The 16,347-nt window shown below is 38.3% G+C and overlaps 1 protein-coding gene and 1 pseudogene across 1 annotated transcript in view; both read right to left on the reverse strand.

Moving 5' to 3' along the window:
• Positions 1–16,347, reverse strand: part of LOC103587143 (FCH and double SH3 domains protein 2-like) — a gene marked incomplete at its 3' end in the record, with an annotated part of 256,186 nt that overhangs the window by 223,488 nt on the left and 16,351 nt on the right. The window lies entirely within an intron of this gene.
• LOC103587142 lies at positions 10,615–11,371 on the reverse strand (annotated as a pseudogene).

Below are 16,347 nucleotides of genomic sequence, written 5' to 3' on the forward strand. Positions count from 1 at the left end.
TGTTCAACCCCAAAAATATGTATAATCGATTTTGATTCAATAAATAAATTTAAAAAATAAAAAAATAAAGTTACTACACATTTGTCAAATGACCCAGCAAGCACACTCCTAGGTATTTACCCAAAAGTAATGAATATGTATGTCTGTACAAAGATTTGTACAGAAATATTTACAGTAGCAGCTTTATTTATAGTGTACAAAAATTGGAAGCAATGAAATCCCTGTCAAGTGATGAATGCTAAACAAATTATGGTTATACCCTGCTATGGTTTGAATGTTTGTCCCCTCCAAAACTCATGTTGAAATTTAATTGCCATTGTAATAATATTAAGAGATGGGACCTTTAAGAGGTGATGAGGCCATGAGGGCTCTGCCCTCGTGGGTGGGATTAATGCTATAATAAAAGGGTAAATTTAACCTCCTTCTTTCTCTTTTTGCCCTTACACCTTTCTGCCATGTGAGGACACATCAAGAGGGCCCTCACCAGATGCTAGTGCCTTGATCTTGGACTTCCCAACCTCTAGAACTGTGAGCCAATAAATTTCTGTTCTTTATAAATTATCCAGTCTCAGGTATTCTGTTATAGCAGAACAAAATGAACTAAGACATACCCTTACTATAGAAAACTTCTTAGTAACAACAACAAAAAAATGGGGTAAGGGATAAAACATTAATAAACACAACACAGATGAATCTCAAACATTACACAACAAAACAAATTACACTAAGATATCAAGCACAAGTATATCTACTGTATAGATATAAAATTTATATGAAATTCAAGGAAATACACAACTACAGTGACAGTAGAACAGTAGCTGTCTGAGGCTAGACCATCAAAGAGCACAAGGAAACTTTTTAGGATGATGAAAATGTTCTATATTTTGGGTGTGGTAGTGACTAATCAACTACACACAATTACTAAAATGTATCAAACTATATATATTTTAAATGGATAGGTTTTACTGTATATAAAATTATATCTTGGGCCAGCCCAGTGGCGCACTCAGTAGAGTGCGGCACTTGGGAGCGTGGCGGCGCTCCCGCCGAGGGTTCGGATCCCATATAGAGACCGGTCCGCTCACTGGTTGAGCGCGGTGCGGGCATGACACTGAGGGGTGCGATACCGTTGCCGGTCGCAGTGCGGGCGCGACACTGAGGGTTGCGATCCCATTACCAGTCACGAAAAAACACAAAAAGGAAAAAAAAAATATATATATAAAATTATATCTCAATAAAATTAGGAAAAAATAAAACATAATAAAACTTGTAAATACCAAAATAAGTATTATCCTTTTAAGTACCACTACTTCGGAACCTGCAAAACACTGAAATAAAATTTTGATTTATCATTTCTGAAAACTTAACCTGTTTCCATTTCATAAGATTTGATTAGATATAGTTTAGGTACTATCTATTCCAGAAATCATTACCTGTTTCCCTATGCTGGACCAAGTATCTGTCTTCTGGACTCCCAAAGTACATATCTGTCTTACTATCTATAAACACATTGAAAATATCTGCGGGGCCGGCCCGGTGGCGCACTGGATAAGTGCGCCGCTTGGGAAGCGCGGCGGCGCTCCCGCCTGAGGGTTCGGATCCCACATACAGACCGGTTCCCGCTCACTGGCTGAGCGAGGCGCGGGAGCAGCACCGAGGGTTGCAATCCCGTTGCCGGTCCCCGGTCCGGTACGGGGGCAACACTGAGGGTTGCAATCCGTTGCCGGACACGGAAAAAGACAAAAAAAAAAAAAAAAGAAAATATCTGCATTTGTGTCTCTCTCTCACACAAGTCTTTTGTAGCCCCAAGCATTAAGCTTGATGCTGGCACTGATACATTCAATTAAACTGAAATAAACCCACAGCACACCTATACAAAAAATATAGATACTATTACTGCCAAATGAAGGTAAAAATACTTTCCAAGAAAAAAGTTAAGAAATGCCAAAAAAAAAAAAGAAAGAAAAAGGAAAAGAAGGGCTTTGCTAACATCAGCATTCTTCGTATCACTCGAGATTTATGCAAATTTATTTTAGATATTCATTAAATCTAATTATAACAAACCACATTAACTTGACATGCTATTCCTTTAACAGTCCCAAGAGCCAAGCAAATCCTCCTCCAGAGAAGGTTTGTAATATCCTTTAAATTTTTAAAAAGCACTCCTGTACCCTTTACTTTTGCAATGTCTGAAACATGGTGCCTAAGGTCCTAGTAAATACTGCTGGTGAAATGGTAAGACAAAAATGCAAAGATATGTTTTCTGTTATTAAAAATTCTTTAAGCAGCTCCCAAGGACCTGACAGTCACACTTCCCCACTGTAAGCAGAACTCATTTTAAGCGTAGGCTATAATATAGTTGCTAGTGGATAACAAGTGTAATTCCAATCCAGCTCATGTAGCCTACCACTTGGCATTAGTGAGAAACACCATGTACACTTTACACCTGGAACAATTAAATAGTACCCAAGGTATTATCACTTTATTCTGCTTCTCCTAACCAGAAAAGACAGTACAAACTTCACTAATTCACAGCAATAGAGCTAACGTACTAAATGGTGAAATTCTAAATTATACAACATAGTTTCATATATTTAAATACTTGTAGAATACATTTATTTAGAAGCAGCCTAGCAATGGACTGAGCCACAAAGGCTGTCATGCAAAAACAATAATAATCCCCGTTAGTGAAACACTTCAAACTTTTCAAATTTTGTAACATTTCTCTAAAATTAAAATTACTTATATTTGGGGCCGGCCCGGTGGCGCACTGGAGAGTGCGCCGCTTGGGAGCGCGGTGGCGCTCCCGCCGAGGGTTCGGATCCCATGTGGAGACCGGTTCCCGCTCACTGGCTGAGCGCAGTGCAGGCGCAACACCGAGGGTTGCGATCCCGTTGCCGGTCCCCACACCGAGGGTTGCAATCCCGTTACCGGTCAGTAAAAAAGATAAAAAGGAAAAAAAAATTATTTATATTTGAATACTCACCTGACAAGTCTCAGAAGTTCACTTTGGCAGTATATGTTTTATGAACGCTATATAAAGCTTATAAAGCAAAGATGAAAATGAGAATGAAGCTTAATTATCTGCTATCTCCAGACATTACTTTAAAAATATAATAGGAAAGGAACATATATTTAACAGTGACCATCTCTGGATGACAGGAATATAGGGTGACTTAAATTTTCCATTAATATATCTTAACAGAAAAGTACAATTAAAAATATAACACCCATGTAGTTACCACAAATGTCAAACTTGCATCTTATTTGCTTCAGGTGTATTTTAGAGAAATATAACTGCATGGATACACTAAAGTCTACCAGTTGTATTACTCTCCCTCTTATCAGGGGCAACCAATATGATGTCCTTCCTACTCAAGTCTTAATACTTTACATATATTTGTATCTATCGATAGTTCATAGTATTTCATCATTCTGCAACTTGGCTTTTACAGTGAACATTAAGACTGTGAGATCCATCCAAGAGATATATTTCTTTCCTCTTACCTGCTGCATTATATTTCATCATATAATTATATCATCATTCATTTACCCAGCCCCCTATCAGAGAGGGATCCCCCTATCAACTTTTTGCTATTAACAAACAATGACACAGTGAACATTACACTTAGGATACAAGAGTTTCCCTAAGGCATAAACAGGGAAGTAGAACAGTTGGGTCATAAGTTACAAACATTTTAAATTTTACTAAGTGGCTCTCCATAGTCACTGTATGAGTTGCAACTGGGGCACATCCTTGTCAATATCTGTAAGTGCCAAATATTATTTTCTGCCAATCTGAGGAGTATGAAATTACATCTTATTGCTACTTTCCTTTGCATTTACCCAACTACTAATGAAGTTGAACATATGTAATATCTTTATAAGCCATCATACCCTTTTTACATTTCTATATTTGATAGTCTGTATTTTCTTATTGATGTATAAGAGGTATTTATAAATTCTGAATCCTAACTATTTTTTAAATGTTTGTTATACGTTACAAATATCTGCTACCTGCTTAACCTTGTCTCAATTTTGTAACTTGTAAGAAAATTTCAGATTTTGTGGTACACAAATTTATCACCTTTTTCTTGTGGTTTATGCATTCCATATCTCAAAAAGTCTTCTTTACGCAGGAGTCAGATTGTATATTATTTTTAAGAATTTTAATTTCCCTTTATACATTTAGCCTGTTAGTCCATATGGGATTTATTTTTTGACATAGTCTGAAGTAGGGATCTAATTTTTTTTTCTCTGTTAATAAGTCAATCATCTAACACCATTTACTGAATAGTAAATTCATTTTCCAAACTATAATGCTATTGCTGTCATAAACCAATTTTCAATATATATTTGAGTCTATTTCTAGGTTCTTAGTCTCTTTAGTCTATTTGTCTATCCCTATGCCAAAACCATATGGCTGTAATTACTAAAGCTTTACAGTAAGAATAAATGTATCTGATAATTCTCCCAAACATCACCTAATATGTCAGAATTGTCTTGGCTAGTCTTGAATGTTACTCTTACATGTGAAACTTGGAATCAGTATGACAGATTTGACAAGAAGAAAAAATATCTTTTGAGGCTTTAACTGGAATCACACTGAATTTATAAGCCATAGAGAGAACTGATACTTTAATATTGAGTCTTTTCATCCATGAACATGGTACATATTTTTACATTAATTCTGGTTGGGTTAGGGAGAGAGGAAGACAAGGAGAGAGAGGCAGAAAGGAAGAGGAAGGATGGGAAGGAGAGAAGGAGAGAGGAGGAGGGGGGCAGGGGGAATAGACAGACAAAGAACTATTTTGAGAAACTGGCTCATGCAATTGTGGGGACTGACAAATCCATAAACTTGAGGCAGAATTTCTTCAAGAAATCTCAGTTTTAATCCTAAGGCCTTTCAACTGATTGAACACCCACATTATTGAGGGTAATCTCCTTTACTTAAGTCAAGAAATTGTAAATGTTAACCACACAAAATACACAAAATACCTTCACAGCAACACACAGATTAATATTTGATTAAGTAACTGGGTACTATAGCCCAGCCAAGTTGACACATAACACTAACCATCACAGGGCACATATCTGTCTTACCCATGACTTTAATGAGAAGACTTCTAAAGCATCACCACAAAGTATGATGATTGCAGTAGGTTTTTGATAAATCCCCTTCTTTTCAAATTGAGGACTTTCCCTTCTATTTCTAGTTTTCTAAGAGTTTTTATTTGAGATAAGAGTTTTTATTCTGATTGGATACTAAATTTTATCAAATTCTTTCTGTGTATTTACTGAGATGATTTTACAGATTTACTCCTTCACTCTGTTAATGTTAGATTTTTCTTTTTTGTGTGTTAGATTTTGTAACATTAAACTACCCCTGCATTTTTTTTAAAACCCTATTTCAAGGGCTGGCTGATTTGCTCAGCTGGTTAGAGAGTGGTGCTGATACCAACAAAGTCCAGGGTTCAATCCCTGTACCAGCCAGCTGCAAAAAAAAAAAAAAAAAAAAAAAAAAAAAACCTCCATACACCACTAGATTTTATTTGGTAAGTTTTTGTTTAGAATTTTGTACTTATGTTTATAAGTGACACTGACCTTTAATTTTGATTGCTTGCATTGTCCTGGTATGATTGTGACATCACAGTTATACAAGACTCATAAAGTAAGTTGGGAAGCTCTCCCTATTCTGTGGAACATTCTGTAAAATAGGTATTACCTAATCTGATAAAATTTAATTGCAAAAATGACTTTTCTGGGCCTAGTGCCTTAGCAAAAGTCGTATTTCTTTTTTTAGTTATCAATTCAAATTGTTTCATGGTCGGAGTTCCAGTCAAGATGGCAGAATAGACAGTCCCCAGCATCATTCTCTCTCACAAATCAACCAATTTACAACTATAAAAATGCAACATCAGCCAAGCTGGGGCTGCTGGAGCTCAGGGGAAGAAGAGGAGAGACCTACGGAGTTCATGGAGGTAGGAGAAAACACAATGAGAGAAAGAAAAACTGCTCTGAGCGTTTTTCTTTGGGCCACGGCTGCTTTAAGGCTCCAGCTGTTGAGCACATGGAGCAGAAGTTGGCAGAAGCCGCAGCTGTGAACTTCAGATGGAGTTACTTGGAGGCAGCAGGGGTGAAGAGAGCTTTGGTGGCCCCCAGGACAGCAAGACCACTAATAGGGTTCCTGTGGACTCATGCAGGAGCAAGGAGCCAGAACACAGACGTAAAAGGGGAGCATTCGGAGGCCGGTAAGTCATCACAAGGGACCGGCACAGGGTTCATCCCATGGGAAGTGTTTGGAGCACAGGAGGTGGGGAAGACAGGTCCACCAGGAGAACAATGGGACACAGCAAGGACAGCCAATCTGTCCCCCAATCAGTGCAGGACTACTCAGAGGAGAATGGCTGGGAATGCAGAATTGCATGGAATGCGGTTTGATGAAAAAACTCAGGCCCAGATCAGAGTTTCTACACAAACCAGGTGCATCAGGTCTATGGAGAGCTGGAAGTACCTACAATGTCAAACATTAAACCCTGAGTTGCAAAGAAAGCCTTCCCTAGGGAAACAGCAGCAAAGCAGCAATTTAGCTCAAGTACTGGTACCCACAGGAAGTTCTCCCATTTTAGAAGTAAGCAAAGGACAAAAAATTAGTCCCAGCCCAGGCACACCACCAGTGCCTTGGGGCCCAAGTACTGGTACCCACAGGAAGTTCTCCCATTTTAGAAGTAAGCAAAGGACAAAAAATTAGTCCCAGCCCAGGCACACCACCAGTGCCTTGGGGCCCACCAGGGGACATGAGGCATGGAGTCGGGGACTGGACCCTACTCCCACATCCTGGCATACTGCCAGCACCTCAGGGCCCACCCAGAGGCCCAGGGCGTGCAGCCAGGGACCAAACCCCCCTCCCACAACCAAGCACACTGTGCCAGCACCTCGGGGCCCACCCAGGGACACGAGGAATGAAGAAGTGAACCGGACCCCCCCTCCCACAACCAGGCACACCATGCCAGCGCCTTGAGGCCCTCCCGGGGACCCGAGGAATGGAAAAGGGGACAGGACCCCCCCTCACAACCAGGCACACCATGCCAGAGCCTCAGGGCCCTGCCCAGGGGCCGGGGGTATGGAGCCAGGGACTGAGCCCCCTCTCTCACAACCAGGCACTCTAGGCCAGAGCCTCGGGGCCCACCTGGGGGCCCTCCCCACAATCAGGCACACTGCACCAGTGCCTTGGGGTCCAACCAGGGACCCGAGGCACGTAGCCAGGGACTGGACCCCCCTCCCACATACAGGGACACCACGCCAGTGCCTCGGGGCCCACTCAGGGACCTGAGGTATGGAGCCAGTGACCAGACACTCCCCACAACCAGGCACACCGCCAGCACCAAGGAGCATGGCAAAAACATCACCTCCATGTGGATGGCCCACCACAGCCACAATAACCATGGCAGTAGCGAAAGCAGCTAGACGCCATAACCAGCACACAGATGGTCTGCCAGCCACTGGAATGCATTGACACAAGGAGAGTCACCAGCAAAGATAAAGAAGAGGATCTCTCTCTCCACAAAGCACATTTCAGTGTGATAGAAGCATGTGCTCTATGATAATATTGGGGGACCTGATCACACCTCCCAGCATTGGACAGATCATCTAAGCAACAAATCGATGAGTAACCATTATTCTTTCAGAAGGACAGAAGAAATCTAGGGTAATTAGAGGGGGGAGTGGGGAGGGAGAGGGGGATAGGGAGAGTTTGGACAAGGGGCATAAAGAATAATTACGATTTGTAACAACATATATGCTAGTAATACTGATTTGATGAACATATCTCAGTGTTGAACCCAAAAAATATGTATAATCAATTTTTTTTTTTTTTTGTCTTTTTCGTGACCGGTAAGGGGATTGCAGCCCTTGGTGTGGTGTTGCCCGCCACCGTGCTCAGCCAGTGAGCGCACCGGCCATTCCTATATAGGATCCAAACCCGCGGCGGGAGCATCGCTGCGCTCCCAGCGGCGCACTCTCCCGAGTGCACCACAGGGTCGGCCCAATAATCAATTTTGATTCAATAAAAATTACAAAAAAAAAAAAATTTAGTTTCATGGTCAATTCAGGTTCCTCTTTCTTGTTAGGTAAGTTTAGCTATTTATATTTTTCATGCAAAACCTGTCCATTTTTCAAAAACAATCTCTATAGTTATATCCTAATTTTCATTTTTAATGTATTGATTTTTTATTATTCTTTTTTCCTGAGTTTTCTGTATATTTGTCTTTTCAAAAAAATCAGCTGTTGGCTTATCATATATATGATTTTGCTTTACATTCATCTTTCATTTATTAATAACAGAAGCTGGCATTTATTGAGGACTTAAATACAGTATAAATATGTTATATATGTTAACGTATTTAATCTTATTTAAAACTTACGAAGTTGATTTTACTATCATCTTCTTTTTTTTTTTTTTCTTTTTTTCGTGTCCGGCAACGGACCGCAACCCTCAGTGTCGCGCCCGTACCGGACCAGGACCGGCAACGGGATCGCAACCCTCGGCGCTGCGCCCGCCCCTCGCTCAGCCAGTGAGTGGGAACCGGTCTGTATGTGGGATCCGAACCCTCAGCGGGAGCGCTTCCGCACTCCCAAGCGGCGCACTGTAGCAGTGCGCCACCGGGCCGGCCCTATCATCTTCATTTTATAGATAAAGAAACTAAGAAGACACAGGTTGAGTAACTTGACCAAATTCAGACAACTAGGAAGTTGAGAACTAAGAATTCAAAATGATGCAACATGGTTCAAGAGTCCAGTCTTAAAAACTATAAAATATCCCTTGATTTTTAAAATTATTATTTCTTTCTATTACTTTTTTTAAGGCATGTTCTGTTCTTTTTCTAATTTGTTGAGATGAACACTAAGCCCACCCATTTTCAATCTTTCCTTTTTTCTAACAAATTCATAAAAGCTATAAATTAAGTTTTGTTATATAAGGCATTCATTATCATTGTATGATATTTGGTAATTTTCATTATGATTTCTTCTTTAATTCATTTACTAGTGATTTTACTTGTTTTTAATTTCCAAGCATAATAGGGGGAATGAGAGGAAAGTTTCAACAGTTCATTATGAAATTTTTCAAACATATAGCAAAGAATTTTACGTTGACACCCATATACATATAGCTGCCACCTAGATTCTATCATAACATTTCATCATACTTACTTTATCACATATTTACCCATTTATCCATCTCTCTAGCCATCCACTAATCCATCTTATTTTTGGTGTCTTTAAAAAGCAAATTGTAGATATCAGTGCCCTTCCTTCTAAATATTTCAGCATGCACAGTGTTAGAGTCCAATATTTGCCTCGTGTTTTTATGTAAAACTACATATAATAAAATAAACAAAGTTTATACATAATCTGAGTTTTGAAAAATGTACACACCTGTGTAATGCAAACACCTATCAAGATACAGAAGGACAGCATTATCCCAGAAAGTTCCCTTATGCCCCTTTCCCAGTCAGTTACCACCCTTAACCTCCAGAGAAAAACCACATGTACTGATTTCTTTCTGCCACAAGTTAGTTTTGCCTATTCTAGAACTTGCTATAAAAGGAATCATATAGTATGTACTCTTTTATATCTGGTTCCTTTCACTCAGCATGTTTCTGAGATTCACCCATATTGCTGTATCTATAATTCACTCCTTTTTAGTGCTGACTAGTATATATGGAGGTTTTTCTCTTTTGGAGGTAGAAGAGGATGTTTATCTCTTTATTTTTAATTTCTGTTTTCATTGCATTGTGATCAGAGAATATGGTATTATAATTATAGCAAACATTTACTGAGCCCTTACCATGTGCAAGGCATTGTTCTGAACTCTAATCCTCACAATAACTTTGAAGGACCACTATTATTAACTCCATTTTACAGATGAGAAAACTAAAGCACAGAAGTTAAGTAATTTATGCAGGGTTATACAGCTACGGTGAAACCATGATTTGGCTCCTAAGCCCTCTCTTAATCATGTATTACACAAAATATATGTTATCAATTCCATGGAATTCATTAAAACTTCCTCTGTAGGCTAATAAATACATAATCAATTTTTTTTTTTTTTGTCTTTTTCCGTGTCCGGCAACGGATCTCAACCCTCAGTGTTGCCCCCGTACCGGACCGGGGACCGGCAACGGGATTGCAACCCTCGGCGTTGCTCCCGCGCCTCGCTCAGCCAGTGAGTGGGAACCGGTCCGTATGTGGGATCCGAACCCTCGGGTGGGAGCGCCACCGCACTTCCCAAGCGGCGCACTATCCAGTGCGCCACCGGGCCGGCCCCCATAATCAATTTTTCTGTTTGAAAAAAACTCATATTCTCTATATTGAATATAGAATTCTATATGTATGCAATGAACTTATTAATTATGTGATTCAAATCTTCAATAGACTTTTTAATTTTTTATTTGCTTGATATATCGATTTCAGAGGGAGGTATATTAAAATCTACCATGATTACAGATTTGTTAATTTCTCCTTAGTTTTGTAATTTGTACTCTTCATATTTCCTTTTTTTTTTTTTTTTTGGTATTTAAAATACATTTTAATGAAAACACTTTCTCACCACCTTTAAATAAAAACAATTTGTACTTTTAATCTGAAGCTGCTCTGGCATTGGGGCTCAATTGCCTCACGCTCCATAGGTTTCAGGTGCCACGGCAATACTAATTCTACAGTGCTCTTGAGGCACGTGTTAGACATGTTCTCTGTTGGAAGTCCTTGTGGCAACTTCAGGGGCTTGATTCTTATCAAATGTTTAGCCACTTTCAGTTTTGCATTCACTGAAGGGATACTCTTGTGAACTTAACGGGTATGTGCTGTGTGTGTGTGTGTGTGTGTGTGTGTGTGTGTGTGTGTGTGTGTGTGTGTGTGACCGGTATGGGGATCGCAACCCCTGGCTTGGTGTCGTCCACACCGCGCTCAGCCAGTGAGCACACCGGCCATCCCTATATAGGATCCGAACCCGCAGCCTCGGCACTCCCAGCGCCGCACTCTCCCGAGTGAGCCACGGGGTCGGCCCTGTGCTTTTTCTAATCCAAGCATCTTTATTATATCTTTTTTCCAATATGGACATCTTTTTGTACTTTTTATTTTGGTAATAATATGCAGTTTATGAGAGTGCTGTGGATCCCCACCATATTCTTCACAATCTGCAGGTGAAGGCTGAAACACTTTATCTGGAATTCTTGACCTAGTAAATTTGTGAAAAATCCAATCTGTACAAATGAGATCCTCCATACCTTTAGTCACAGTCTGTAGTCTGCCTGGGATCCTCTAAACTACTGAGCGCAAAATCCCTGCCATTAAATGTAGTGACAGTTCTCTTTAGAGGCAGCACCCACTAAATGTTCAGCCTGAACTTCCCCACTGAAGGGAAGACTCAGGGCAGAGGAAGAACCTATACTTTTGTATTTCAAATGTACGTTATAAACTCATACTTACTGAGCTTCCGGATGGAATACTCCATTTATCTTCACGTATCTTTATCCCTATTAATACTTAGACTTCAATTCTATTTTATCTAACAATGATAATAACTTAATACCATTTTTCTTTCCAGAAGTGTTTTCTAGAATGTTTTATTGCTTTATTTTCTATGTTCAGTATTTTTATGCTTTTTAGATGTGTCTCATACATATGTACCAACCTAGAATTTAAATTTTTAGGTTAAAAATAAAGCAAATTTGGGCCGAGCCCATGGCGCACTCAGGAGAGTGCAGCGCTGGGAGCACAGCAGCGCTCCCGCCGCGGGTTTGGATCCTATATAGGGATGGCCGGTGCGCTCACTGGCTGAGTGCAGTGCGACCGGTCTCAAAAAGGACAAAAATAAATAAATAAATAAAGCAAATTTTACAAACAACAAACTGGGGGAAAGTATTTAAGATAAATCTAACAGCTTAAAATATTAAAAACTCTTCAAAAACAATAAGGAAAACTAATATTCAAATAGAAAATTAGGCTAAGGACAGATAGTTAACAAAATACATAAATTAATGTAAAATAGTCAAACATAAAAAAAAATCCAACCTTGCTAATAACCACCAAAGAAACCCAGATTCAAGCAATAAAATAGTTTTGCCTATTATAATGACCAATTTAGAATATTATTAGAATGATAATACATATAATACAAGGACATGAATAAGAACATTCAATCACTATGCTACACTGAAAACTACATACCGTAGTGTAGTACATGGTCTTTATGTAAACACAAGAAAATAAAACTTGAGTTTTAAAAACAATAAGATGTTTGCATTTTAAAATCTATGAAATATTTATTGGCCAACAATGTCTCATTCAGTAACAAACATTTGTTCAGTATCTGTGTACCAGGCCCAGAAATATAAGAAGATAAAAGATAATACAGTCTTGCTCTCAAAAAGCTCTCACTGTCTGCAGGGGAAGAAACACAATAAAACAAATGATTAACATGAAATGTGATGAGTACTCTTACAGTGACAAACACTCGATGTTATGGGAGCACACAGACAGACCCAAAACCATAGGCTACCCTCAAAAATCAAATCTGGCACCCCTCAAGTCAATTTGTTTGTTGCTGTTCAACATTAATTTAGAAAAGAGGCAGAGGGCTGCTGGGAAGTGGAAGGGTGGTGAATAAGAGCCACTAGTTGCAAAGCTCAGCCCTCTTCTCTTTCTCAGCAATTTAGCTGTGGCTCCAAACTTTCATATCCTTCTAAATAAAACTTATTCCTACACTTAGTTTTACTCAACCTCCTTAAAAGGCAATTAAGATTATCCCTTGGGTTCTCTCTCTCTCATAGACACACACACACACCCCCAAAAGGATTACCTGCTTCTACTTATTCTCTCATACTTATAAGCACAAAGGAACTCTGGTAAATGCAATTTTCTCCTCCATCTCATATTTCAAATACTGTTTTATTACACCCAACTCAGCTACATAGTCCATTATTCCAACTCTACAAGGAGGAAGAACACCTAAATAGAAAAGAGAGAATGGAGGGTACCAGAAAAGACTTCCCAGATTAAAGCATTATAAACATATAACTTTAAAAGACAAAAAAAAATTGGGCCGGCCCCGTGGCTTACTCGGGTGAGTGCAGCGCTGGTAGCGCTGAGGCCACAGGTTCGGATCCCATATAGGGATGGCCGGTGCGCTCACTGGCTGAGCGTAGTGCGGTCGGCACCAAGCCAAGGGCAGCAATCCCCTTACCGGTCAAAAAAAAGAAAGAAAAAAAAGTGAACAGTAGTTAAATTTGGATAGGGGAATAAAGATGATTGTTAAAAAAAAAAAAATTAAAAATTTTAAATTGTGATCTTAGACAAATTAGTGAATCTCTCTGGGCTTAAGTTCCCTCACCCACACGCTGTAAATAATAATACCTACCTAGCAAGTTGCTGTGATTTAAATGAAATAATAGCTGTTCAGCATTTTATAAAAAGAAAAACAACCTGTAAAGCTTAAAACAATAAAGTCTTAACAAATTATTAACAGTTGTTAAGGGCAAAAAATTGTCTATATCCTTAGATATTGTGTGCATGTGCATGTGTGAGCACACAAATGCACAAAGATACTATTGCAGCTTTATAACAAATTAATTGGATGCAGTCAAATGTATTAAATACTGAGTAAGTAAATAATAAACACCACTGTAAGCACTGTTATTAATTTTTATATAGCACTGGTCCTCACACTTTAATATATATGAGAATCAACTAAAAGAGCTTGTTAAAACAGACTGCTGGGCTACAACTCACAGAGTTTCTGATTCAGATGGTTCAGGATAAGCACATAAAACTGCATTTTTAACAAGTTCCCAGGTGGTACTGATAGTACTGGTCCAGGGAACACACTCTGAGGGCTACACAAGTATAATTATAAAACTACTTAACATGAAAAATATTTAGGATATGATGTTTTATGCAAAACTGGAACACAAAATGCTGTCTACAGTCTGACTACAACTATGTTAAAACACACATAAGGAATATAAACAAATCTAAAGCAAAACCAAATTTTAAAAACAGTTATGTTTAGGATGGTGCATCTTTTCTTTAAGTTTTCTTTAATATCAGAGTTTAACTTTTTGTTAATTCAAAAGGCAAAAAAAATGTAGCTCAAAGACAAACCAAGTAAGAAAATGAATCAAATTTTACGTTTTATCAAAGAAAAAATCATGACAATGTGTTAATAAATGACTCCCAAACTCTCACAGGTACAAAAACTGCCCCCTATCAGAGGTCCAGATTATCAGAACAAACATCAAGATATAGAATCTGTTGCAGCTGAGTGCACCCTGGTGGCCCCAGAGAAAACCCCCCAAAAAGGAAAGCAGGTACACAAGACATCCCCTCAGTGGCAGATGGCACTATCTTACACAAAGATGACAGACAGCACTTAACCATCTTTTCATTTGGTCTGCTCTTGAGAACACAGGAATAGCTACTATAAGAACTGGCCTGAAGTAGGGATGTACCACATGGCTGAGGATTAGAGACTGTCATTTTCTTTGTAAAATTAAATGGGCAAAATAGGAAAACTGGTGTTTATGAAGCCAAGAAGAAAGGAATATTTTATTAAGGGAATTAATGCACCCCAATGAAGGCATGGCAAGATTTCAAACATCTATTACTCAGATGCCCTGGAAATAGTACTTTTTAAACTAGATACTTGTAAGAATGTCTATATTGGACTCTGTGAAATTGGTAAGAATGAATTTGCCATCCTAAAGTGGATTATATTCTATGAAAGAGCACAAACAGTAGCTTTACAGCATGGCTGATCTATTGCATTTAGAAAGAATCTACAAAATACACCCAGATTAAGGGAATGTCATTTAGTACCACTGCTAAATGTTTTAATACTCTATAATGCAGTTATACTTAGGTATAAATAGTTTATCTTAATCACTGAACATTTATGAAGCCATAAGCAGCTTCATCCTTCCCTGTCCCACTAAAAAAAATAATAAAAATAATTAATTTAAAATGTAAGATAGATAAAAGACATATCTTTTTAAATTAATCTAATTATATTGTACACCTATGGAAGAAAGGAGATAAACACTTTATAAACAAGCCAAACCACCACTCTCTTAATCTATCACCCAAAGGGATTAACAGTAAATAAATTTGATAAATCACTGATTATTTCACTGACATTGACCTGTAATGAATTCACTCTCAATCATTCAAGGTTGATTACCCAACTGATAATTATATACATCTTGGAATTCCACCTCTCCTGCAGTATCTCTTAACCAAGCCAATATGTCCTGGAATGCCTGAGGTCAGGAAAAAGATCTGAAATGCATATTAAACAACTGTGACAACTCTTAAAACAGCAGCTGTCATCCTTAATTACAAATGAGAATCATCTGCCATGGCTTTTAAAAATTCATATGCCTAGGACTCAACAAATCTACCAACTCAGAATATTAAGAGTAGGACATAGTTATCTGTACTGTAAAGTCCACAGGTGACCCTTGCTTTTATAATGCATTGTTGGCACCTATATTTGAATAAACTATGTTTAATTCTGGGAATTCAAAATATTTCCAAGAAGAAAATGCCATCATACTCTAATGGCAATATTCAGAAATTTGAAAAAGCTATATGATCTTCTTCATCACATAACCATCCCCCTCCACCACTTCACAACATCACAGAGGTTGGAGAGCATCACCTCTCAGACTGATCAAATGCAGTCTAAACAGAGCTGCTTTTTCTCTAGTTACGTGTGTTGTTGGTCAACTGACTCTTACTCTAATGGGACATCTTTAAACTTTTTTTGCCTTTCAGCTTTTGATATCCTATAAATCAAGAGAAATAATGTCATCAAACTGAGTTACCTGAAAAGAGGTAATTTTATCACAAAGAAGTTAAAGCTTAAATTTATCACAAATAGGACTTAATCTGAAAAGAGTCATAGAAGTCTTTCAATGCTATTTATAAGTAGTACTTAGTAAAACTTGCATGATGACAGATTACTATGTCCTCTCATTTTTCAAGTGTTGCTATCATGGTGCACAAAAAAAAACAGCTGGGGAAAAAGGGATTTTTAAGACTACATTTTCAAGTAAAACAATTACTTTCCATTCAGATTTATCAATATTAATCAAGTTGCCAAAATCATCTTATCAGGAGATCTATAATCAAGTTCACCTTTGAACACAATGATTTTAAATGTTTTCATCTACAATATATCATTTTTAAGACCCAGTTTAAAATGCCTAGTTTTCTTTTCCAGAAAAAGAATGGGAGACATTCATTAGCCAGATAATCTTTTTTTTTTTTTTTTTTTTTTTTTTTTTTTTT

This window comes from Galeopterus variegatus, unplaced genomic scaffold (assembly GCF_000696425.1).
Source record: "Galeopterus variegatus unplaced genomic scaffold, G_variegatus-3.0.2 Scaffold423, whole genome shotgun sequence".
NCBI classification, from domain to species: domain Eukaryota; kingdom Metazoa; phylum Chordata; class Mammalia; order Dermoptera; family Cynocephalidae; genus Galeopterus; species Galeopterus variegatus.